Here is a 25,763-nt window from a genome sequence, read left to right on the forward strand (position 1 = left end):
ATTCAAGTACACAAATGCATCAGAATCTTTCATTTGCTGTCCATTCTTGCACTTTAGTGTTATAGTAGCCTGCTTGGTGAATGCAGGAATGGTAACATCCTTCTTCACCTGTAATTCAATTGCATATGGGACCAGTTGTGCACAATGATAAGCCTTTCTCTTGTCTTCAAATTCAGGTGCAGACCCACCTAGCCGGGACCACATTTTTTGGTTAAGGAAATCTAACACCATACACATTCTGTGGATGATATCATTGCCCATGTAAAAATCATGTTGTGTTCCACTAACTATCCACACATTGTGGTAGATGGTTTTCTGTCCAATGTTAATCTTTAGGATGCATCTTCCTGCAATTAGGTTTTCAAAATCTGGATTGTCCAAACCAGAGACATATTGGTTTTTAATTCTAAATTTTGGCATCTCCTCCCTCTCCATTATTTTCTGCAGTAATTTCTCATTAATAAAGCTCCTTTCCTGTTCAAGCGCTAAGGTAGCTTTTATTACTTCAGAATGGTCATGTATACCAATGTGAACCCATGGCTGCTCATCTTCCATGTGTATTTCAGCAAGGGTAGTAATGTGTTTTTCTGTGTCTGTTTTAGGAATAGTATTCTGTTTGCTTTTCTTTTCTTTTAAATAGAAGCGCAATGTGTGCTCATCTATTTCAGTTTGCCATTTCTTCCTGGGATCCAAATAAATCTGCACAGATTGTTTTTCTTTTTAACTTTGCATTTTATCCTGACTCATCAAAATGACAGTGACGCTAGGTACACAGCTATTCTGGAGGTATACCTCCACTGCATCATTCGTTTTGACAACGGTGTGGCATTCATTTATACTGCTGTTTTGTGATTTTATACCACAGTACTCCATTTACCCCATCAATAAGAGGAGACCATCTTTTCAGGCAATCTGTCCCCATCACAAATGGAATTTCACAAATCGATGTGATCAATACTTCCTGTTTCATTCTGTGTTTTCCTATCTTTATGTCAACTTCGGTAACACCTATAATAGGTACCTCCTCACCGTTAAAGTTATGCACTGGGCCTTCACTCTGGCTCACTGTGATCTGGTTCTGTTGAGATCTCCCTTCATTGATACTTTTTACCAATTCTTTGGACATAATTGTGGCCTGTGCGCCAGTGTCAATCATCGCAAATGTATTGCATTTCTCTTCCACTGTAATGGGAGCATATTACCTGTCTTCAACTTCTTCTAACACACACAAAAGTGTGAATTCTTACTAATTTCAGGATTCACTTTTCTCAGACCTTTTCCACTTTTGGCTAAGCACATTGGTAAATGGAAAGACATTTTTCTCTCCTTTTTGTCCATTTCCGTTTGAGAAACCTTACTCATTTCCCCATATTCAGAGGTCCTTTGGAGTATGGCCACTGTTCGCTCTTCCATCCGGGGATCATCAGAGTTCACACTACAATCCTCCAACTGAATATGCGTAGAAACATTACTTGATGATTTGTCATTTTCTCCTTCTGGGCATTTGTGGATATTTAATATGGAATTCATCTTTTTAACTTCCTCAAAAATCTGTGGCTTAAAGAATTCTTCAGGTGATTGATCTGTACCCTCCTTTTGAGTATTTATTCTTTCTGCCTGTATTTGGTTAGTGTTTTGATTGTCTAGGGAAAGCATTCTAGCATCCCCACTTACTCCCTGTTCAATTGTATTACCCATGCATGAGTTGTCTTTCTTAAATCTGTCCCTTTGTTCTTTTGCAATTTCATGTTTTCCATTTTCATTTGTACAAATCTCCAATGTTTGATTTAACTCCAGGTTAAACCAAACTTCTTTTTTAGATGTATTTGCAATTTCTGTCACATGTTAATTTGCAGATATGTTTGTTTTTGAATCATTAAGCATCTCAGAGTCATTATGCAAAACCAGATCAGGGCAATCTGTCTTTTTAGCATTGCAGGTATCATTAATATTTAGTCACTTATTATCGGAAACCACCCCGTCATTGATCTGGCCTTCTGCCCCCTCCTTTGATGACTGTTTTTGGACCATACATAGTTTTTCTATTTGTTCAGCCAACATTTTCACTTGGGCCTCGAGACACTGGAATCTTTCAATTTCTCTAGAATCTTCTCTCTGCGGCCTAGGTCGATATTGCTTGTTTTCCCCTGACTGAATCTATTCTGATATCTCTCAGGAGAATGATTTCTATTGGAATTGTTTCTGAACTCTTGATTCATATGTGGAGGGGAGCATGGTGCACCCATCCTTTGGTTGTAGTCCCCTGGTGGTGGTGATTCATTGTATTGACGTGGGGTATAATTCATACTCTGCCTCATGTCCTGTCTCTCATTTTGTGAGTATTGTCCCCTATGCTGATTCCCATTTTCAGTAAATCGATCCACATATCGGGGTCTATCATGATTACCATATATCATGGTGTTAGGATCAAATCTGCTTTGTGTCCCCAATGTCTGGTAGGGACCGTTATTTCTTTGATCCTGACTTTGTCTCTGATTATTGTTCATACCTGACATATCAGGCGATATCCTGCCCGGGGCCTGTCTCCTAAGTACCTAGGGCTAATGTAGCTCTCCCTAATACTTGGATCATGTGATTGAAACATTGGTGCAGGGAGTGACAACCTCTGTTGATTACCCCTTTGTTCAGGTGTCAAATTATTTTTACCTGGACTTTGAGCGGACTCAAGGGACATTTTAGCTGACCTGATCTCCATCACTGTTGCTGAGGGTTCTTCAGATTTTGGTCTATTGTCTTTCATTTTATCACTCTCTCTACCCTGACAATATAGCACCTCATATAGTTTTGTACTTTGGTGCACAATCCATTCAAGGGATTTGTCACGGTCAAATTCACGGACTTACTGTGATATGATGTCTTTCTGTAGCCCATAGAAATAGGCAGTTTTAAACTCATTGGAATTAGGGTCAAAAGATACATAAAAGCGAGAAAACGCTCTTTTTAAGTCTTGCAGAAATTGGCGAGGTGACGTATTAGGCTCCGCCGTAATTGTGTAAGCAACTTTCTTCGCCTCCTGTAATGATTGGAATGGAGAAAAATGACATCTAATCTCTTTTTCAAACTCTGTCCATGTCATGTTCTGCTGTTCAGTTAACCCTCTAATGATACTGGCTGTGGGAGCATCCAGAGTTAATTGAAAGAATTGTCTGTATTGTTCCTTAGGTATCTGGAGGGCTTTAAATATATTGTTCACCACCTCTAAGTGATCGTCTATACAGCATTCCCCTCCTTTTTTAAATGGTTTGATCAGAACCTTGATTGATTTCATTATTTTAATGTGGCTACTTGTTGTCATGCATGGAATTGCACCACTTTGTGATTCAACTCTTGTTTAAGGCGTATGGGATTGGTGACGGCCCCCAATGGGTGTATCAAATCCCCCAAGGGCACTGCAACCAAGTTCAGTCACCGTCCCAGCCACTGGGGCACTAGTTCTCTGTGTAGAAATAGAATTCACCTCAACTCCATTGAATGTGGTGCCCTGCCGTTTATCCTGGGACCTGGAAATGCATATTTGCTGTTCCAAATCCTTGCACTTTTTAAAGAGCCTGTCTGCCTCCTTACGCAAATGATTGTTTTCATCACTCATCTTATTAATCACACTCTGCATATCGCTCATTTGCATTTGGCATTCATTGAATTCTCTGTTTCTTTTGTCACTTTCTTGAAACATTTTAACTATCTCTTGTTCAGCATTTTAAAGATCACTTTCTTTCTCAAAATGTTCTTTTTGTAAAATCTGCATTTCCAAAACAACTTCATCTTTATCTTGTCTAATATGATCTACCAACCCTTTCAAGTGTTTTAATTCTTGTTCACTATCCTCAAACTGTTTCTTTCTTTGAGACAATTGAATGTCGAGATCATTACATTTTGACTGCATGTCCTTTTGACCTACCTCTAATTCTGCTCTTAATTTTTCCTCTTGTTCACTAGTTTCATCTAGTTCAATCTTTAACCTGCTAATCAGCTTGGCATCATTTTCTTGCATTCGCAGAGACCTATTTAAAATGAACCATGTCTTGGCATATAGCCGTATCAGACAATCTTTCTCTGCATATTTATCAGCAGCATTTAATAATCTCAAAAGACAGACCTGAATTATGCTACCTTCTGCAAAAATGCGGTCTAATGGTTCTTTCTGCACTTCACCATATATGCGGTCATGCCATTCTGTGGCATTATTTGATGACCATGTTCCATGTGCATATAGCTTTGCCTCCAGATATTGCACTAGCTCTGGGAATGTGGGCTCCATTTGAGACATTCTGAAATTCACTTCTAGTGTCACACTGCTCTCATAAAATAGGTTCCCTTTAATGCACGTATGGTAGTGTGAGAGACACTTACCACGCCCAGTAGGTACTCTACAGCCACTTTCCTGGCCAATGCACCATTAGCTGTATGATATTTTTGTCTTATTGGGGTAAATTTGGGGTTTGGCAGCATTTTCTTACTGTCAAAATATGAGCAGTAGTTTAGTGTTAAATTAGTCTTGCATTTAGATTGGGTTTGGCCTCATATTATTTTAGTGACCATACCTTGTTATATTATATTGGAGAATCTAGTGATATATTGTTTGCAATATTTAGTGGTGAGCATAGTTTTCCTCCCTATATTATAACCCCATCATAAAACAAAACCTTCCTTTCTATTGGAGTACCTCCCAGTGGTCTATAGAGAGCCTTGGACCTATGCACGTGATAGAAACCCAACAATTTTATATAGAGCACCACCTATAGGTTGTGGCTGGTATCACTGGCTTATCTACATCCAGCGATCTATGCGACCCTGGGTATCACTGGCTTATCTACATCCAGCGATCTATATATTATATCAGATTCCTTCCAAACAACATGCAAGGAAGGCGCACAAACACACAAACCTGCTTTATCAGTGAATATGATCAGCTTATTCTGGATTGTTATTTTACCTGTATGGGCAAATTGACAAATGCACTGCTAAAGAGAATGAATCTCCCCTGTATAATTATATATAAATTCACAGATGCAAAAATGACACTAAACCATTTGTTTTTATATATTCTCATTATATTATATACAAATACAATTCACAACCATTAGTTCTTACCATGAATACATTGCATCATTATCTGGAATACAAAAGAAAAAGAAACAGAGCAAGCAAGCCTTTTAAGACATGAGTTAATTTTCCCACATTCTGAACATGACAAAATATAAATGCAGGGATTTCCTATCCTGTCTACACTGTACTACAGCTCAGTCATCCATGCGACCGTACACAGTGACCTCACTTGTACATATCTCCTTACCAAAAGTGTTTCTTTGAAGTCCCCCACGCGACCTTGTTTCACTCGCCTCACGAAGACGGGCCCAGTCAGCACGAACGGCTCCTGTAATCTTGTTTGAGGAGCACAGCAAGATCATTTCTCAAGCCAGCTCAATGAACCCTCGGAACTCCTTTTGTCTTCACAGCCCAGTCTCAACTAACTTCCCTCCTCCGTTTTTGCCATTAGCAAAACTCATATAATTTCCATTTTGACGTGGCAAATCTTCAAACACTTTCCTCCAATCAGGTTAAAAGCATGTTTTCAGCACCACCCTTCAGTTTTATAACAATGAGCTCTTTGCTCTCTGAGCAATTGTTTAAATTTATTTCCTGCTGTGCATACTTTCTGCTTTCTGCAAACCAACACAGAAAGAGAAGAAAAAAATGCCAGTGTACATTTAAAAATGAATTATAGCAGTGTTACCAAAATATGTATTTTAGGGAGTTAGAATTAGTGTTTAGTAAAAGTTAGTCAGTTATACAAATAATGTAGTCTTCTATGTATGAGGTATCAAAAGAAAATGGTGCACTTCATTCTCTGCAGTTTCATATTGGGCTTTTGCTGTGTTATGAATTCTGTACATTGCATGCCACCAACAACATATTCACATGTTATACTGGCAACACAAAAACAACTATATGGGTGTGCCATATTACTGCTGGCAACAACAAAAAAAAGCCCCTACATTTACAATAAAACACCATAAAATGCCATCATATTTAGTCAAATGCTATATATACTCTTACAGATATCCTGACGGGAGAGCCCATGGACTGCAAAGGATGATGGGTGCATATGGCTGTGTTGCATGTTAATGTTGGGGGAGTGTGATGAAGATGAGCTTCAGTAATAGCTTAGAAGTTTTCCTGTGGTATTGGATGGACCTGTGATGGCAATCAGTGAGGGAGGTTTGAGTGTGGAGGAAGGTGGGAGTATGATTTAAGGTGGTGGTTTCATTTAGTATAGACCAATGTGTGCGTATGTGCCTTCCGGGGCTGAGCTAATATGCGCCTGCTAGTGCCGTGCAGTGGTTTGTTGGATGTTTCTGGTGGTGATTGTTGGAGTTTCTTCAGGTTGCTTGGACTCTGACCTGTGTATGTTTTGTTATGGTTTGAATATATCAACAACGGCACTGAGCCGGTCGAAGGATGAACTATCTGCCTAGACTGTTATTGTTCTGTACTTTAAGCCAAGGGCAAATGCTTTCTTCATGCCATGCGAACTACTGTCGCAAAATCCAAACACTGCCCATTTTACAATTTGCAGTTTGCAATGGCTCATTTACTAAGCCATTCTCTAAAATAATATAGGACTGTCTCGTGACACACTGATGTAACTACACATTTGAGTCTAACTGCAGAAACAATGAAGATGGTGTTCTCGAAGAAGTCGATTTGTGCAGACATCTTCAAAGTTAGAAATTGTTGGGACAGTGCTTGAATATTGTTCTGATAAGCTTTTTTTATGATATAACCTCAAAAAGATTCTGAAGGGAATCATAATGGAAATAGGTGTTAATATGGATTTTAACATTCTTACCTGGTAGGCAGATTTTAGGAGACCACCCTAGTAATAGTGAACAGGGACTCTGGGAGTTTAGCCAAATCCAATCAAGTTGAACGTGGAGAGTGGTCAAGGCTAAGTCTCAGGAGAGGTGTGTGAAGTCAGGGGTCCACAAAGTGAAATACACAAGTATTATACTTTAACAAGTTAGTACAAAACAACTCTATTTGTTGTAGGACCAATGCACACCTTTGCTAGCCCTTCTTTTATTGAATGGCTTTTTAAAATCTCCCTTGCATTGCTATTTATTTCTTATTCCTCCCCCGAAAGTGCTTCAAACACTGGGGACAATCCATTAAATGGCTTTTTAAAATCTCCCTTGCATTGCTATTTATTTCTTATTCCTCCCCCGAAAGTGCTTCAAACACTGGGGACACTCCATTAAACCATTTGCTCACTCCATTAAACAGTGTGCATCCCATCAAGCAAGAGTGTGCACAATTCATTAAACAGTGTTCACACTCCATCTAACACTGTGCACACTCCATCAGTCCACACACCTTCAAACAAGTGTTTCCAATCCACAAAATAGTGCATAGCTGATCAAACAATATTATGCACACTTCATGAAACACTGTTCAGTGCATATTCTATCCAACACTGGGCACACTCCATCAAACCGTGTGCGCACCCCACCAAACTACAGTCTGCATTCTCCATTACACTTTTTAGTTTTGGCACATTTTGGTGGCGTATAAACCAACATATCGCCAACACATTGCTGCAGATAAAAAAGGGGAGCCAAGAAGCAGTCTTTGTAGTTATTTCCCTTCTCATTCCATTGCACTTCTGCACCCCTTATCGCATCCTCCTTTAAAATATTGCAGTCTCCTCCTTGCACCCTGGTACCTATAAATGCAAAATGCAAAGAACAACAGTAAATGCCAAAACTATTGACATTGCCAATGCTTGTTTTCTGTTCTTTTCTGCTGTTTGAATCCTTCTTCTGCCTTTCCTTACTCTACGCCCTCTGTCATACCTGGCTTTCTTGTGCAACCTCTCCCTTGCCCTCTTTCTCACCCCTGCCCCACCTCTCCTACCCCTGATTGGCCTTTCCTTTAGAGGAAGGCCAAACCACCTTCCGGGACCAGGACTACTCCACTCCATCTTGTGTCCTGGCCCCTACGAGGTGAGTGTCCCACTTCCCACACTGTGCGCTCCCTGCTTCCCCTTTTGTTCTGCTCTTTTGTGCTGTTTGCATCCTTCTGCCTTTCCTTTTTCTATGGCCTCTGCCGTACCTAGCTTTCTTGTGTGACCTCTTTCCTGCCCTCTTTCCTGCCCCTGACCTGCCTCCCGTACCCCTACCCCTGATTGACCTTTCCTTTAGAGGAAAGGCAAAACCACCTTCTGAGACCAGGACTGCTCCATTCAATCTTGCCCCCAAGAGCGCCGTTATTGGGCCTGCAGCCATTTAGTCCCAACACCCAGGGTATCCCACTGCCCATTGCAGCCCCTTGTGGCTAAGGGCACAAGGCAAAGGGCAGCACCCACAGAAGCATCTCCAGATGGTGTCTGCTGATGTTTGCCATAGAAGCAGGTAGCAGGCAGGTGTCAACCAGAAGCAACAAAGTAAGTGTGGTGCAGACAAGGGGCACATTAATCACTGATCCATCTCTCTCATATCTTATCTTCCCCATCATCCAAGAGCTTATAGCCTGCATGTACCCATTTCTATTTAGCAAATGTTTCCCCATATAGACTCACTGAGTCGTGAACTGTGTTGCCTAAACCATGTCTCATGTCTAGGAGAACTGTTAGTGAGCGATATCTCACATCTTGATGGATTGTATTCTAACTGCCCTAGCTAGTTCAGAGAGAAATGTATTAGCTTGCGTACCATCTAGACAGAATTGTGCATACTAACTTGCATCACATCTAGACAGAAATGTGAATATTAGCTTGGGTCACATCTACACAGAAATGTGAATATTAACTTGCATCAAATCTAGACAGAATTGTGCATACTAGCTTGCGTCACATCTAGACAGAAATGTGAGTGTTAGCTTGCATCACACCTAGACAGAAATTTGAATATTAGCTTGTCTAAAATCTAGACAGAACTGTGAATATCAGCCTGCGTCACATCAAAAGAAATGTGGATATTAGCTTGCGTCGCATCTAGACAAATGTGAATATCGGCCATTTGTCACATCTAGGTGAACTGCGTTAGTCAGCCATTTGTCATCTCTGAGTAAGCTCTGTTGCTTGGCCATCACTCGCACCTGGGTGAACTAATACCAACACTCAACCCTCCGTATCCACCTCTCACATCCTGTACTAAAGACAACCAGAACTCCTCAGCACAGCAAACCGTCCATTTGAACGGAAGCTGCCAACAGCACATCACAGCTCCTTTCCTCTTTTCCCGGTCCTCCCACAAACTGTACCCTCTCCCCTCCTTATTTTTTCACAGAACCGCCAGAGCGCCGAGAATCCGCGAAAGTGGCACCTGTGCGTGGTATAAAAACCTTTAACATTAACTGTTACACATGCTACATGGTCCTGAACACCATGACCAATGTCAGACTTCCCAATAATAGCCCACGCAGCATTGGGTACAGTCAAGGCTTTAATCAGCATGAAATTTGCGGAGCAGGGTTCTGCAACAGTGGGCAAAGAGCTCTGCCGTCAGTCTCTTCTTTCTTCTTCTTGCTGACAGATTTTATCCATCAGGTGCCCTTACTCATGCCCCTTAAATACACTCTCCGGAGGGCCGTTAGGAAAATAATTCAAGATTTAGAAATATATAAACTGCAAAGTGAAATGCATACACGAGATTGTAAAATATGATGTGTCTGCTTTATACACTAAAATGTATTCGCTGCACACTGAGATGCATGTATTTCTTAAAAAGATGTGTATAAATAGCATATTGAGATGCATACATGATATATTGAAATGTATACACACTTAGTGAACCGGGGTATAGATCTTTTATACCGAGATGCATACAAAGTACATTGAAATGGATATTCCCAAGCTTTCTTTTTAGAAATATGCTGACAGCACCTGTAGGTATTGCAGTGCTAATCACAGCCTTTTATATTGGATCTAGACTTTACATCTAGCCATTGCAGATATCTACAAGAGGTAGATATGTGATTCTCCGGCGACACCTACCTATAATTGGGCTGATGATTGCTGGAGTAGCTGGAAGCACAAAGCAAGATGAGCATGCAGTCTGGAATGAAAGGTGCTGCAGCGATGGAGAGAGCAGCTAACGGCTGCCCTTGCCACTTTTACCATGTCCTTAACCACAACATCGCAACATCTCAATCATGAAGGACTGATACAGCTGTTCTTAAAGGATGTGCAGTTTGTTATAACCTGTGGAATGGATGGCATGTCTAGTAGCTGTGCCTCCATTCTGAAGTGTTCAGCTGGACTTCACCTTGTGTCATAGCCGGGCATTGTGACAAGCCCCTGACATCATTAGTCAGATTCCTGGTTATGGCTCAGCTTCTCACGTGGGACTGCTCTTGATATTTCTGAGAGTTTTCATGAACCTTTTTGTTTGAGTGTCCGCCATTTTTTCTAATCTGTGATTTCACCTGGGACACATGTAGCTGACAGGAATCCTACCTCAACTCAAGGAAGTAAGTGGATTGTATTATGTGTATATATAGATGCATCAATGGAAGACATAGTGATGCCTTAACATGGACAGTCTTGTTTCTCTGAGGGTCTGTTCAAATGTTAGTGGCCACTGGTTTGCAAGTGTGCAGTGCTTCCAGAAAATATTTTTGTAATGAAGACAACAAGCCTGTATCTAAAAATGTAAAATTCATTATATGTTTGGGGACGTCCAAGTGGCTAATTACATCCCAGACCGATTTTTGGGAGGATTACCACTGGTGGTAATTACCACTACCACCACTATCGCCAAACTAAGATGCCACACTACATTGCAGCTTTGCCACAGTTAAGGTAATAATACATGCATATTTACTGAACTATCATTTTCATTCTCATGATGAGGATTGAAATAGATCATGTATGTGTGCGGATCAGACCATTGTATTATTTCTTTAATGCACAAATCGGTCAACCATGACTCTTTTATGTATTAGATTGTAATGGCTGGTAAAAAAGGTGGCATCATCCATGCCCACTTGTTCAACTCCTTTCAATGTTCACATAGACGTGTATTACCCTCTACTGAAAGTAACCACTTGCTCTTCCCCTCTGTACAGGAAACAGTCTGTACAAATCATCAGGGGATGATTCAGATGATTTAGAGTTACCAACACAGGGGAAAATTGCATTTATTGCAAGGTGGTATTAAACCCTATAATAAAGTACTATTTACTATCAGTGAGTTTCTCTTGGAATGCTGCCGGTGATACATACTCTACCAGGCTGCGCTGTAATACTGGACACAGGTGGTATTAGTAGAAAAGTGAAGATTTACTGTTACCAGTTATACTTGTGAAAAGATTGTAATAGTTTGTAAACGCACTGCCATAAAAAATATGAAAGCTAAGCGTTAAAGTACCAGGAGGAATCTTCTTCCCTTATGCTTTCATGCGCGAGAATGAACCTTAAGGCAAATAATCCAATCCTATTTGTTGGTCTCTTTCTGGGCACATGGAGTGAGGATCTCAAAGGGATGAGGAAACTGCCCATCAGCCAATTTCAGAACTATTCTAAGACTCGACAACTGGAGGTGAGGTTGTCAAGACCGTGGCCCGGTTGAAATCCATGCAAAGAAGGAGATACAAGAAATCTGAACAAACCTTCTGGCCAATAGTGTGGTAGTAGCCTAAGCACAAATTGCACGTTCAAGGAGAAGAGTTGTGTTAAAATGCTGCCACATCTATTAGCAGAGTCCCTTCACTTTAAATGATATCTGGGTATCTTGATATATTGAAGTCTGTTGGTTGTGTGACGATTCACCAGAGGTCGTCACTTCTCACTGAGGGGGAGCCCCTTGCCATGAGGTTAGGGAGATAGTCCCCTTGGGGGTGGTACAATGTGGGAGGAGGCCATGGGGAGGGACCTCCCTTTGAGGAGAAGGACAAACACCTGGGTAGAATTAGGCACAGCATCCCCAACCTAACCTTCCCAAACCCTTTACCATCTTTTAGCCAACCTCCACTTACTAGCACTTCCATTTGCTATTGTGGCATTTTACCATTTACAGACTCCAGTACTGAGATGAAGAACAATACCCGGGAGGCAGGTACTGACACAAAGAGGATGTACGGATGGAAGAGCACTTCCGTGAACTCAAAGGAGCATTCTAGCCTTCCAGGAAGGAATATCCCTGTACAAACTTTAAAAGCCAAAGATGGACTTCACACAATGTCAAGCCATCCTCGGGGCAACAGCGTTCGTGGGAGCTGTTCGGCATGGGAGATTCAAAGGGCTGCAGACATCAGAGGAGGAGACACGTCTCTAGCAGGTCTGATACAAGACCCTGCAAGAAGTTGCAAAGACAACAGCATGCCCTCCAGAAGGAGGTGGACTGCTCAGTCCATAACAGGTGCTGATACTGCAAGGAGCCAAAGGCTGCGGAGCTGCCGCAGTGACCCAAAAGCCGTTGGAAGATGATGAAGACCAAGACAAGGCCAGTGGAGGCCCCAGGAAAGACCGAGCCTGGCAGGAAGATCTCAAGGGTATGTGAGAGGGCGGGCTGACCGGTGGGGTCACAAGAGGGTCTTGGCAACTGAATATGGCACATGGGGAAACAATGGGCAGGCACCAGTCCCCTAATTTGAAAGGAAGTATGAGTGAACTCCGCATGAACTTCCTTGTGTCAGTGACAGTACCAAGACCCCAATGTGAGAGAATGTTACTTTTGCATCCAAGGATGTCTTCCTCATGTTGGTGGTAGCCCACGCCCACCAAACACCAGAAAAGGCTTGAGGACCCCAAGGATAGAAAGCAAGATAAAGATATGCATCATCTTCCTTGAGGCAGTACTTGGCCTGTTAGTGAATCACATATGCAGCACAGGGATATAATGGGCTCATTACAAGTTTGTCGGAGTGGTAATAACGTGGCAGTATTAACGTATACCGACACATTACCGCACCGGCTAGCTACGAGATTGCCAATAAGTTGGAGGATTCACCTCTAGCCATGAGCTGGAGGTAAATCTGCCAACTTTATGGCCGTTGATTCTGGAATGCCTGGTGTGGTCATTCTGGCAAAATGCCCAATAGAGTCAGTTGGACTAAAAATTAATCGGGACTAACACTTGCACCACCACTTGTAATCCGAAAGTAAGACTGCTGGATTACAAGTGGCGCTACTGGTAATACAGTTTGGTGATATCTTGGCAGATTTACCGGCGGGATACTACCAAACTTGTAATGAGCCCCAATGAATCCACTGCATCACACACACCATTACACACTGCACCAAGAAGACATGATATGACACACCGTCCTCTCTCAAAGATGACCTGGGAGAAAGCAGCGCACAAAGACACAACATGAAGAGTGCACACTGAAAAGCTGCACACGTGTGAGCATGACTCAAATGGACAAGTGTCACATCAAAAGACAGACGATGTTCACAGAAGGGATATTTATACCAGGTGTTCACAAAAGGGGGGAGTGATGCAACTGGACGAACAGAATCATTCATGGAAACGGAAGTTGCCTACCAGGGGTGAGAAGTCACACAAGGTAGCAGGGGTTGTCATAAAAAGGGGTTATCCACAAGAAGGTGAGGGTTGTGACAAAACAGAGAAGAGAGAAGGCCTGTCCCTGTTCCCTCTATAAACAAAACACATTAGTGCAGATTAAAAGAATGATAATTGTACATCACATCATGTGAAATTGAAGAACACATATTTAGCATAAATCTGATCATGTGAAAGGATGTGAATAGACAATGCAAAAATTAAACATCACAAGCAACATATGGGGATCACAATAGAAGAATGCTCAGCGGACTGGTAGGGACCAGACCAAATGCAGGAGGCAATGAACACCAACAAGATTGGAGCTGGGGGGAACTAGGCCCCAGATGGGCATTAGTACACTCAAGATGCGAGAACGCCCTCAACTAGTGCAAAGCAGAACACCTGCAAGATGGGATTAGGCAGAACCATGCCCCAGGTGGACGTACGAACTCCAGAGTGTGGAAATGCCCTAAACTTGTAGGAACCAGATTGAATGGGGTAAGTGGTAGATGCCTGATCCTCGGGAAACTGGTGGGTGCCAGACTGCGGAGTTGGCGTAGGAATGCCAAGAATGCGAAAATGCTGAATTGGTTGTAAACATGGAATACATATATAGGTAAATAATGGCTGCTAGGTGTGCAACTGCTAGGAACCGGCCCCCTAGTTGGCGTAAAAACACCAAGTTGTGGGAATGCCACTGAATGGAAGGAACCCCTCCAAACACTGCATGGGTAAACTCTCCAGTAGTGTGAGAATGTGCAGTGATGCATAGATGAACATAAGCATGTGCAATGATGCATATTTGCATTTCAATTCTATCATATATGTGAAGTACTTGAGAAATGCGCATGGAAAATGTTTGAATGCAAGCATCTGAGGACACTGCAGAGAAGAAAAGAGCCGGTGTGTACATGAAGTGGTAGTGTGTCAAAAGGAAATGAGTGGTCACCAGTGAGCAAGGCGGGTGATAGTGGAATACCATACGCAAAACTAGACCGCTTGTCCTTCTTCTCACACCATTTGTTATGGTGGGGGAATAACAGAACTTTGGACATTTGGTGATAAGGTTAAACTCTCTTCATAATTAACGCAGGAAGGGCTGGGTGACCGCCTAGAGGAACTATAAATGACCCCCTTGTTGTATCCTGTTCTGTGTGGATCTAGAATGTATGGCAAGGCGGCGTGGAACAGACAGGAATGTTGAGAGTTTTGCCTGGATGAATTTTGACTGAGTGCTTTGAAAGAGCCTGTTGGTGCTTGGGAGATGAATGCAATGGTGTGTCTGGCAGGTGTTCTCATCTGTAAATCCTGCCACTTAAGATGAACCTAATAAGAGGAAGAGCTCTTCCTGAGACTCTTGCGCCATACTTTCAACCCACTACTACACACCAAAACACAAAAAGGGGAAGACCTAATGTCTTATGTTATCAGGATGGAAGTGAAACAATATCAGTACAAGGGCCAAATCATAGCATATCCTAATATCCTACTCCCAAATGTCCCATCTCTACCTACACAAGAAACACATTCATGGGGAATCAACCCCTTTCTGGTGAGTAACCAAACAATTGAAAATCAGAGGAAGTTTATAGCCCCCCAACATGCTTTCTTGAGTTCTCATTGGTTCAGATGTCCTCTTTACTTGATTCCTGGGTGAATATATTTTAATCCTCTGTTAATGGAACACCTTCCTTTGCTCTGTATGTGTGGACACAACAAACAACTACCAGCCAAGAACTTAGGAGGCCCTCTTGTATTAGAGGATACACACAACGATTACTAGCAGGACTTTCTCTCCCCCTGCCAGGGCCCATTTCCTACTGAAGTAAGTATAACCCAACATCCATTGATCATCCTCTTGGGCTTGATCCCATGGCAAGCTGTGATCTGAGAAAAGTTTACAGGCACACTAACTAACACCTCAAATGGAGTCCAACACAGGCCCTGGTGTTGCAACTCCTTTTTGGATCTCTGGCTCTTGCCAAGCCCTGAAATCTAGTAACTAGCAGGTTTTCAACCCCAAGGCTCTTTGATCTATTCTAGTCCTTGTCGGGAATTGGGTTAACATCCGCAGTAGGCTTTTAGCAAAGAGTCTGCAAGTATGGGCTGCATTTCTCAGCATTGCTCCTTTTCCTCTGCCACTCCAGCTCTCCAAATCTCCTTCCTAACTCCCTCACTGCCTGCCTCCTTTAGTAATCTCTAGGGTCTCTCAAGTATCTGAATTCTTTGTGTTTTTTATTTTTTATGTATAGTGTGCAGTCAGTGCATCGAGGCCTAAAGGCACCTGGCAAGTAGGGACGCATAGCGGTGAAGAAGTCTTAGAATGCGTGAAACAATCTTCTTTCTCCTATTGTAGAGGTTTTGAAAAGGCAGGGTCTAAGAGGTTCTTGATGGTAGAATGTAATTCTAACAAGATTGGGCCTAATTACGAGTTTGCAGGTAACCCGCGGGTAGTACTGGTGGGTTACCGGCAAACTCACCTTACCGTTACCGGTGTCTGATATCCCGGTGTTTTAACAGGATATTACAGGTGCCGGCAACAGCGGTAAGTTCCCATTCCCTAGAGTCCCATATGGCTCCCGGTAATGGGTTTGCCCCAATCACCGGCACCGGTAGTACCTGTGCCGGTGATTGGGTCAATTCTCTGCCAGTAGGGGCCTGAACTTCCCAGCAGGTCAGCCCGGCAAACCCGGAGCGGGCTGGTAAAATTGCCCTTTGTGTGTGGAGATAGAAGTCAGAAGCATTTCTGTACAGTGCTTTGTGACCCTGAACCAAGGATTTACATTTGCATCTTTCTCTAAAAGAGAGAAAATTGAATGATTGGAGAGTGCAGTGAATGTGTTTGGGCCAACGGATATTAGAGGCGAGTCTGACTGCTGAATTCAGTAGAATTTCAAATGTATTTATTAAAGTTGAGATGGCCCCTTTAAGTAAGGCATTGCAGGTGCCCAGATTTAGGCTAATAGCTGCTTGAGTTACAGTCAGAAGTTTTAAAGGAGAGAGAAAAACCTTTATATTACAGAGTAACTGTAGGGGGGGAAGCGGCGGGAAGAAAGAGGCTTACTTGATTTGGGCCTCAATCAACTGTGAGGGATTGAGAGCCACTTCATCACTTTGAGCTTTTTTGGCTTTGAATATGTTATGATCCCAGATCATTGTTTTTTGAGAATAGTGAAGAGTGAATAAAGCTCACATCGGGTCAACATAACAGGGAGGAATTCCAGGGTGCACTGGCCAGAAAAATACATAAATGAGGATGAACCACAACAGAGTCCTCCTAGCAGCAGGGCGCATGCACAGGTATTCACCACTACTTTGGAGTTGCAAGGACAAAGAATAAATGACAACTTTTTCAATCCAAAAAATCTTTCCCTACGAAGGGAATCAAATATCCTGCAGCAAGTTGATGTACTAGGACCTGCATCAATTTCAGCACTGCATTTAGTGGTGGAGTCTCCACTTCGCTTATATGATAACATAAAGGATACTGTGCAGGGCAACGCCAATAAACTCAAATCAATGAAACAAGGTATGTCTCAGTTGTTATCTACTCATTTAAGCCCAAAGCCCACTAAAACGATCTTGCCCACTACAGAAAGTACGGAGAAAACTCAAGGGAGACTAACCAAACTGAAATGGACAGAGACAAAAAAGACAACGGCCCTCATTACGACCCTGGCGGAGATCATGGTGCAATATGCACCATGGAGCATGGCGGAAAGCTGCCGATACCGCCATGGGGGTTGGCGGATTTTCCGCCCCATGCCGACCTTGGCGGAGCGGTAAATCCCCAATCCCCATTTTACCCTTCCCCATTCCCATTTTTGCCCCATAGGGTATAATGGGAGTGGGGAAGGCGTTAATTACGCCACCGTAAATTACGGTGGCGTAATTAACATCAAGGTCCCGTAGCGCCATGGATTTCTCCGCCCGGAAAAACCAGGCGGAAAAAGGCTCCATGGCGCTACGGGAACTCGTAGTAAGGCGGACGGGTCCGCCACGATTACCGCTGGCGTAATCCCACTCAGCAGGGTCGTAATGAGGGCCAACCTCTTTAATGATTGAGAGGTTGTAAAGCAGTCCGGGCAATAGAGATACACTGGAGTACACAGGAATATCAGTATCGCCCGACTCACCATCTCCCTTGGTTGACATATATGAACAGCAAAATATATCTTGTATGGAAGTAGTGGACCTGCTACCTATGGTGCAAGGTAAGGGTTTTTATTCCAAAGGAAGAAATGATCAAGGAGAACAATGCTGGTTCCCATTCTTGATGACATGTGGGAGGAAAGGACAGTAGCAATGAGGAACAGTTTTACAGTGCCTGCCAGAAGAGATTGTTGGGATAGAAAATAAAAGAATAGAGCTTGGACAATGCCTCTAGATGCATAACTGCTCAGCTGAGCCTTCAGACACAGCTGTGAAGGTCTGCCAGCAGTGGGTGGGAGGGAGAAGGGGGTGTTTTGGAGGAATTTGAACTGAACACAACCTAGCTTAGCAGCCTTTACATGTACCAAATCCACAATTAAATTGCATGGTTTTCTAAGTATGTACTGCTCTGAACTAGCATTTAGATTACGAAACTAACATTTCCCCTCATCTGCCCCTCTCGGATTGCCATGGCCACTTTGCGGCATCTCCGCCTCAGGGTAAGTGGTCAGGGGACCTCCTCCATCTATTGTGGGCATATTTGATTTAATGAATGCCTTCTTGTGCTCTGTAGTCCTGGCCTAGCCTCCTCTGCCCCTGGCTGGCCACTTGTACCCAGCCCCATAGCCCCACAGAGCTTGTGATTGGGATGTGAGACCAAGGACACATCCCACGAAGGTGTAGGCCCCTTGCAGATTACCAGGACCACTTAGCTGAATCTCTCCAACCCCCGTCATCCAATTTGTCCATATTTGATTTAATTAATGCCTTCTTGCACTCTGTAGCAGTGGGATAACCTCCTCTGCCCCTGGCTGCCCGCGTCCCTGTTTCTCCTGTGTCCACACGCTGGGAGGCCCTTTAAGACAGCCACTCAGGGAAGCCTCTGCCAGGGCAGCCTTCGACTAAGGACTGTGAAGGCGAGCGTCCCCTGATAGCACGATCCTCCCCACAATGAGAGACAATAATGGACTCTCCCAGGATGGGAATAAGGCCAGGACAAAGTGCGGGTGAGCTTAAATGGGAGTTTATCAATCAGAATAGGGCATGCAAAGAACTCTGCAAACTCCGAAAGCGCTCTGTCTGACAATAGCAAAGACAGGCGTGTATATTTACAAAAAGCGTCATAAGAACCTACATGTTATAGGGGTCACAAGTTCGTAGGGATTGGGTGGCGACGACTAGCTATAGGTGCTGCTGCGATGTGGTTTGCCATGGCTGGAGGACGTCACTGGTTACCCTCGTGGGTTGGGCTGGGCCTGGCAGGTCAGCTGGGCTCATCCGGATGGTGTTGTTGCGCCAGCCGTGACCAGTGTCAGAGATGAATGTCCTTCCTGACTTTCTGCCCTAGGGCCACGCACGCCGCAGTCATTCAACATTGCAATATTATCTTCCCTGGTAAATCTTCCAAAAGGTTATTCTACAGGTTAATGCAACACAGGAGGAATGCACCTAGAGGGGGGTCTTATGGCGATACATCAATACATGCTTACCATCGTCCTGTTGACCCGGTATCATAGGTCGCGGGGTTGGGTCTCAGGGCATGGGGCAGGCAGTCCGCGTTATCATGTCTTGTTAGAAGTCATTATGGATGTGTTCCTGTAGTGTTGCCATAATATTGGGTGTCCTAATTTTACAGGGGCCATTAACCTAAGGTGAGCCGGTGGGTTGTGGAGCCTAAGAAAGGGCGCCTTTGGATCTGTGTTTTAAGGCCGGGGTTTACTGCTGGATTGTAAATAATTCAGGTGGCAGGCCGTGGCCTTGGGTGCTGTGGGGGAATGTGAATGTTTGAAGCGGCTCCAGCCGAATTGGGGGAGGTGGAGCACGGCAGCACAGGCCTCTGCTTTTTCGTCTGGCAGGCTTCACTGGGGGGAAGGGGGAATGGCCTTGCATGTGCTCACAAAGGTATTTTCCTCGTGTGTTGCAGATTTAGGTGGAAGAGGCATAAACATTCATATAATATACAATACTCATTGCGTCTTTTCAAAGTTCACGTTCTTGACATTAGTACCGGTCATATGGCCAATTCGAACATATTACTTATACACTAAGTTTTTAACAACTACAACATTTTGTTACATGTCTATACATGTGCGGTAAGTGAGGTAGTAGTAAGGTTGGTGAAGCACGCAGGATCAACCCGCCAATGAGACTGGCGGCAGTGGCACATGGTGAGCTTGGACATACATATGGTGCATTTTCGTGCACCCCTTACGTGAGCTCTCAATATGGTTGCATTTGTCATCCTTTGCACTCTAGCAGCATTAGTTAGTTTATGGCGCGGGACCGTGGGGTGCAGTCTTCTTGATGAAACACATAACATGAAAAACCCCAGGGACACTTTTACTGTTTGCACATAGCTACAGGGATGTGGGTGCTTCATAAGCACACATTCTGCCATTTTTATGGAGTTTACAGGTTTTTAGTCAGAGGGGCCGTGGGGAGAAAAGTTTCACCACAGGTGGTTTGTTCATTAGTATTTGGGGACTCTGCTTTTGTCACGGGACCGTTTTACAGTTCTTTTCCACCCAGGCCCTGCTGGCCGGGTCATGCTGGAAACAGCGATACACTGTGGAAGGTGAAATGTTACAGTGTTAGTATCTAACACTAGCTCATGTCCGTCTGTTCGTGGGAACGGGCTCTCAGCGGATCTGCCAGAGAGCTGCGGCCACAGGGATAATTTAAACTCTCCAAGGGTGGGGGCCGCGCTGCGGTGCACAGGGCTCAAACCATCTTTATTTCACAAAATGGTTTCCATGGCCTAGCTAAATTCAGCAGGTTTGGTCAATGTCTTCAGCCAGTGGCCCACCCACCACCTGGGCCCTGGTGGCAGGCAGGACCCCTGACGAGCCATGGACTTCACCGGGGGAGAGGATGCAGGGGAGGGGGGTCTCTTGGACCAATCCTCCCATACAACTGCAAGGCAAAGGGCAGCTCTCAAAGAAGCAGCTCCACTCCATGTTTGCCCCGCTTTGCCCGTATTTGACCGTGTTTTTCGATGTTTGCCTGTGTTCGCCTGGGAAGCCTGATGCATGGGAACCAGCAGCAACTGATAAGGCAAGTTTGGTCTGGGAGGGGAGCAGCCCTACAGATAAGGGGTGTATTGGCCACTTTTACTCCTTAAAAATAGGCAAATACTTAAAAGAAATTAAAATAGGGAATACAAATGCTCCCAACAAAAATTAGGAAACAGACATATAGGACCTTGTGCTCCTGTTTTGATCTACACAGCTCCATGGATATGTTTGGAGAAGGGTGACGCACCGTGAATAAATGAAGTCCATGAAAGTCAAATCCAGAATTGGCCACAAGACGGTGATGGTGAAACCAGAATTAATCAGGACAGCCTCCTACAGAAGTAGGCTGAAGGTGGAGGAGGTGGAGCAGGGTAGAAAAATCAAGCAAAACAGGCAACACCTGTGTACGAGAAGGGGGGGTGGGCAGACAGAGGGAGTAAACATATGTTGGTGCATGCTTACCTGCTGTCTGAGCAGGGGGTCAGTGTTAAGACGGATTTCTGAACTCTGACCTGGTGGGCAGAGGTTCAGAAGGCCTGCCTAGTTTCTTGGAACAGGGTAACCTCTGGATAAGCCAGACCAATCAAGGTAGCTATGGCAGGCAGTCAAGACTAAGTCTCAGGATGGGTGAGGGTGACTGAAAGACCTCAATGAGCACACAGAGCAAGGAGACTTACAAATTACTCCCAGACAGGTATATATATCAAAATTATAAACACATTTATTACAAGGCCTTTGCAACTCAACACACAGTAAAAGAATCACAGCAATACTATCAAACCAACACAACACAATTAGTACAAGATATATACAAGACCATTGGGGTCTAACGGGTAAAAGGCACGAAATATGTTCACAACCTAGAGGGGCTGGAAAATAAGCAGTGCAGATAGACTTTAGTCCCCTTCAACATCCAACACACACCTAATTAAGAGGCAGTCCAGACCGTAAGAAGAGAGGAGCCTTATGCTCAGTAGTACATGTAGTGCAGGCACACACGGTTGTTCCAATGGGCAAAACGGGATCTCTTCAGGGGTCTCTAGCAGCTCAGGAAGGTGGGTGAGGCGATGAAGAATAGATTCCCACTATTCGAGGAGGACCTCCACTAGAAGGCAGAGGTGATTCCAAGGTTCGGGAATAGGTTGCTAGTTCACACTAGCAGTGGAAAGGGAGAGGGACCCCCATGGGTCACTCCTGCGTAAAAACAGATGGAGGCGCTAGGGGCCACCGGTTAAGGTTAGGGTTACTCACCGGCCCAAGGTGCACTCTGGACCAAACTTCCACAGTTGGGTCCACTGCGACTGCAGGTTCAAATGCGACAAAAAGGATGTCTCTGCGGCTTTCAGATCTGGCGATACAGTGATGATTCCCAAAGAGGACAGTGGCGATTTCTCCACTCCTGATGGATGGATCAGGCCAGTTTTACTGCAGAAGTCTTCAGGGGCATGAGGGTCACAAATGCAGCACACCTGCAAAGATCGTTGCCGCGGCTGGGCAACACGGTAACCGCGTTTACTCCGGTCCTGGCGCACTCGTCTCACTTCAGACCTGGGAATGCCAAGTGTTCGAAATTCGGTCTGAGGGTGCCGGGGACATGGAGCTAGCAGTATACCAAGTTTCGAGGGCCTCCTAGAAACAAAGGCAGAGATAGAGCAAAGGTCCAGCGTAAGCTGGTCAGCCCACTGGTTGGCCCAGGGACACTTCCGAGAAGGCTTACTTGCAGGTTTTGTTGAAGGTGCTGATAAAAGTTGATCCCACTATTCTAATGGGTTGAAGCGTCTTCACAGATCTTCTAGGATGACCAGATGCAGAGGGGTCCCACGGTACGACAGCGGGCTCAGGGTGCCAAACCTTCCAGCGGTTCACGAGCGGGTCCTTGACTAGGATTCTTAGTTTCAGGATACTTGGATCCTATCCTTCATTCAGTGAGAACTCCAGAGATCGACATGGTATGGGTGTTTTTGGTCTCCTCTTATCCAGAGTTCCCTTCGCCCCAAAACAGAGAGGACCCAATGGGAGATCTGCTCATAAACACACACTCCATATGTGGACCAATCACAGACCACGGTGATCCCAGGCATTTACGGCACTCCAGACTCTCTGGCACCGAGGATGTGTATTGGGGACAGACACCCCAACCCACATCCTGGAGGCGCACACACAAGGCATGCAGAAGCCCCCGAAAGCTTGGCATTTCGTGGGAAACTGCATGACCAAATAAGAACTGACCAGGGTCGGCTTGACCTGGGGAAGGCAAAGGGGCAAGATGGCCAAAGAACAGGACAAAGAACCTCGTGGAATGGCCGTTTTGGAGCCAGGCCACCTACTCATGCCAAAAACGGTTAGCGCAGTTAAAATGGCGGGAAAGGGTTACAATTACATGAAAAGAGAAGCTGCCACCAGCCCTGTCCACGACACATCTGCACATCTCCCAAAAAGTCCTACGATAGTATGTAGGGTCTTTGGAAATGACTATGAGACCCAAGTGCACTGTACTGTAAGGTACATTGAGCACTTGTTACATGTTGCAGAAAAGTTGCAACATTGGAAAAGGATTAAGGGAAACTCAGTACTGACTGTCTTAAGGGCCTGTCAGTTTCCCCATAAAAAATGAGTGCAGAGGAGAGCAGCAGAAGGCTCTGCTCCCCTGGCAAAGTCAGACTAAGGTGCTTAAACAGCAGAAACAAGTTTGGGGGTGTACAAATGCTGGGAAAATTATATATAAAATGAAATCTTTCCTGACAGTCAGGCCCTGGGCCCTCCTGGTCCGAACAGGTCCAAACAGGAATTGCCCTTTTCTTCGACTGCCCTTCGCTTCGGACGCCTGGCCGAAAGACGCCCTTGATCTAAGAGTAAACAGCAGTATGGAAGAGGCAGGCCTAAGAAGGTGACCTAGATCCACTTGCACCTGCTCTGCATCTGCAAAGGAAAAGAGGCAGGAGGGCTCCTTAAGTAGGGAAAAAGCTGCAACCAGGAAGGCACCAGGGGGGCGGTGCTGTACCATTCTCCATCATGTGCAGCTTCCCCATTGTTCTTCATTCCAAATTAAGATGGGTCCTGGAGGACGTCCATAGACACAGGGCTCTGAATGATATTACCAGTCGATCAGGAAAACGCACCAAGTTGAGATGTTCACCAGAAATTTAGGAAAACAACATATATAGTCAACCACTCTGGATAATCTTTTAAAATGTTCTAAATAATGATGCCAATCCCACTTCTTGATGTGCATCTTCAATTTACAACAGAACACTGCATAAGTATAATGACACATATAATTAAAATCAATTTTGGCCAGAGGTTCTTCACATCCCCTCATAAAACTCTAACTACTACCGGTTTATTTGGCCAATTACTAACCAAGGCCACTAAAACCAAATCTAGGCAATCCAATTACACAGACCTTATTCTTGCACATAACTTGATTTTCTTCATCATCCCAAATGCAAAGAGAGAAGTTCAGCTTAATTCAGTGTGCATTATTTCAGTAAATGCACACTGTGGAACACCCAACAAGAATATCCACTTGAATTGTACAATATTAGAGATCTTGGACCTTTGGACATATTTAAAAGGAAAGATAATTCTGGCAGGACTCATAGTTCAAAACTCACCAGTCTTATTGTTGGATGATGATGGATATAAAAAGAATTTCAGTTAGATTGCCTCTAAATGTAGTCATCACTGTATGGTTTGACTTTGCAGGAAAAAGGGGTAAATACAAAAGGACTTGGAGACCGCTGAGTCATATTTTTGGGAAATACTGAGTAATGTCAAGGACCAATTAGATTTAATTAATAAGTAGTTTAATGATTTTAAAACATCTACAAACTGCGTAAAGACATAAAGGGCTTTAAATAAGAAATAATATATCCCTGTCTCTCGGAGGACTACCTAACTTCTAGATAGGATTATAATATACACAGCAATAGTTGAGCATGAGGAAGATTCTTTTAATTACATAAATGGGTGACTTACACAGACTCCACAGGTAGTGAGTCCTCTAATGAGAAAACATATTCTGAAAGAGAAATTATATGCAGCCAGGTAGACAACCTTTTGTAGGCAGAGGAACTCCACTGAGAACCCCCTATTTTCAGGGCCATTCATCATGACACCCCTGGAATCTTCGGAATACCAGAGGTGAGTCTAAACAAGGTTTCAGAGATTGATGATGAAATGAATGACCTATCGTTAATCCTTCTAACATCGCACTATGCTCAAGGCAGCTACTGTAAACTCAAAAAGGCCTATACTTTGCACCATTTAAACCCACCGATTGGTACTCTACTGAGATACACATTTGGGAATTGTTTTTACAAAATACATAACACAGATGTTTTTCAGAATTATGAGGCCATTAGCCATGACTCCATGTCTGGATTGAGATATAAATTGACCCATTTGATGTAATCATTTTGCCATCAATATCAACGTTTGAAAAGGCAGTATTGAATGATCTAGAAAAAATATCTTTTCATTCAAAAAGAGCAATACATAACCTTTGGAACTCAGGAATCCAGGGCCTTAACAATTAAAAAAAATAATGCAAGTAGAATCATTAAACCAGCTGATGAAGGTGACTTGTTCTCAGGAAAAATGTTTGCCAACAAAGTGGATTTAGGAAGGGTGTGGATACTGCTTTCGATGGATTTGTTTTACAGTGCTTGTTTTGCAGTGCTTGAAATATTCATCTTTGCCTATCTAGAGTCCTCCAATGTATTTGCCTATCTTGATCTCATGGAAATTCAGGTAAAGTGAATCATCAGCTAGTGTGGCAAAAGCTATTAAATTGGGTGCTGCCAGAGGTTCTCTTGAAAGAGGTTCTCTTGAAACTAATTATCCTACAAATGTGTATTGTGGTCAGGGTACGTCTTAATGTAGAGGGGTGTTTATCTGAACCTATAGCTACAGATTGAGGCCTTAAACAGGGATATATTTTGGCACTTACCCTTTTTATTTTATATTTGGTGAATTGTTCCAAATCATTAGATAATATAAGGAATTTTCCCTTACGTTAGATCGTATGCCTAGCTCCTGGCTTGCCTTTGCAGATGACCAGATATTA

General features: G+C 43.8%; 1 protein-coding gene across 2 annotated transcripts in view; it reads left to right on the forward strand.

Moving 5' to 3' along the window:
• Nucleotides 1-10,329: 10,329 nt before the first annotated feature.
• LOC138566584 (uncharacterized) overlaps nt 10,330-25,763 on the forward strand; it is a 260,018-nt gene continuing 244,584 nt past the window's right edge. Inside the window, exon 1 of one of the 2 annotated variants that reach the window (XM_069644099.1) lies at nt 10,330-10,491. The gene's annotated coding sequence lies outside the window, so the exon portion shown is untranslated. The remainder of the gene's footprint in view (nt 10,492-25,763) is intronic. The other variant, XM_069644097.1, reaches the window with a different exon arrangement.

Source organism: Ambystoma mexicanum, chromosome 2p (assembly GCF_040938575.1).
Source record: "Ambystoma mexicanum isolate Mex_15411 chromosome 2p, UKY_AmexF1_1, whole genome shotgun sequence".
In the NCBI taxonomy this organism is placed as follows: Eukaryota; Metazoa; Chordata; class Amphibia; order Caudata; family Ambystomatidae; genus Ambystoma; species Ambystoma mexicanum.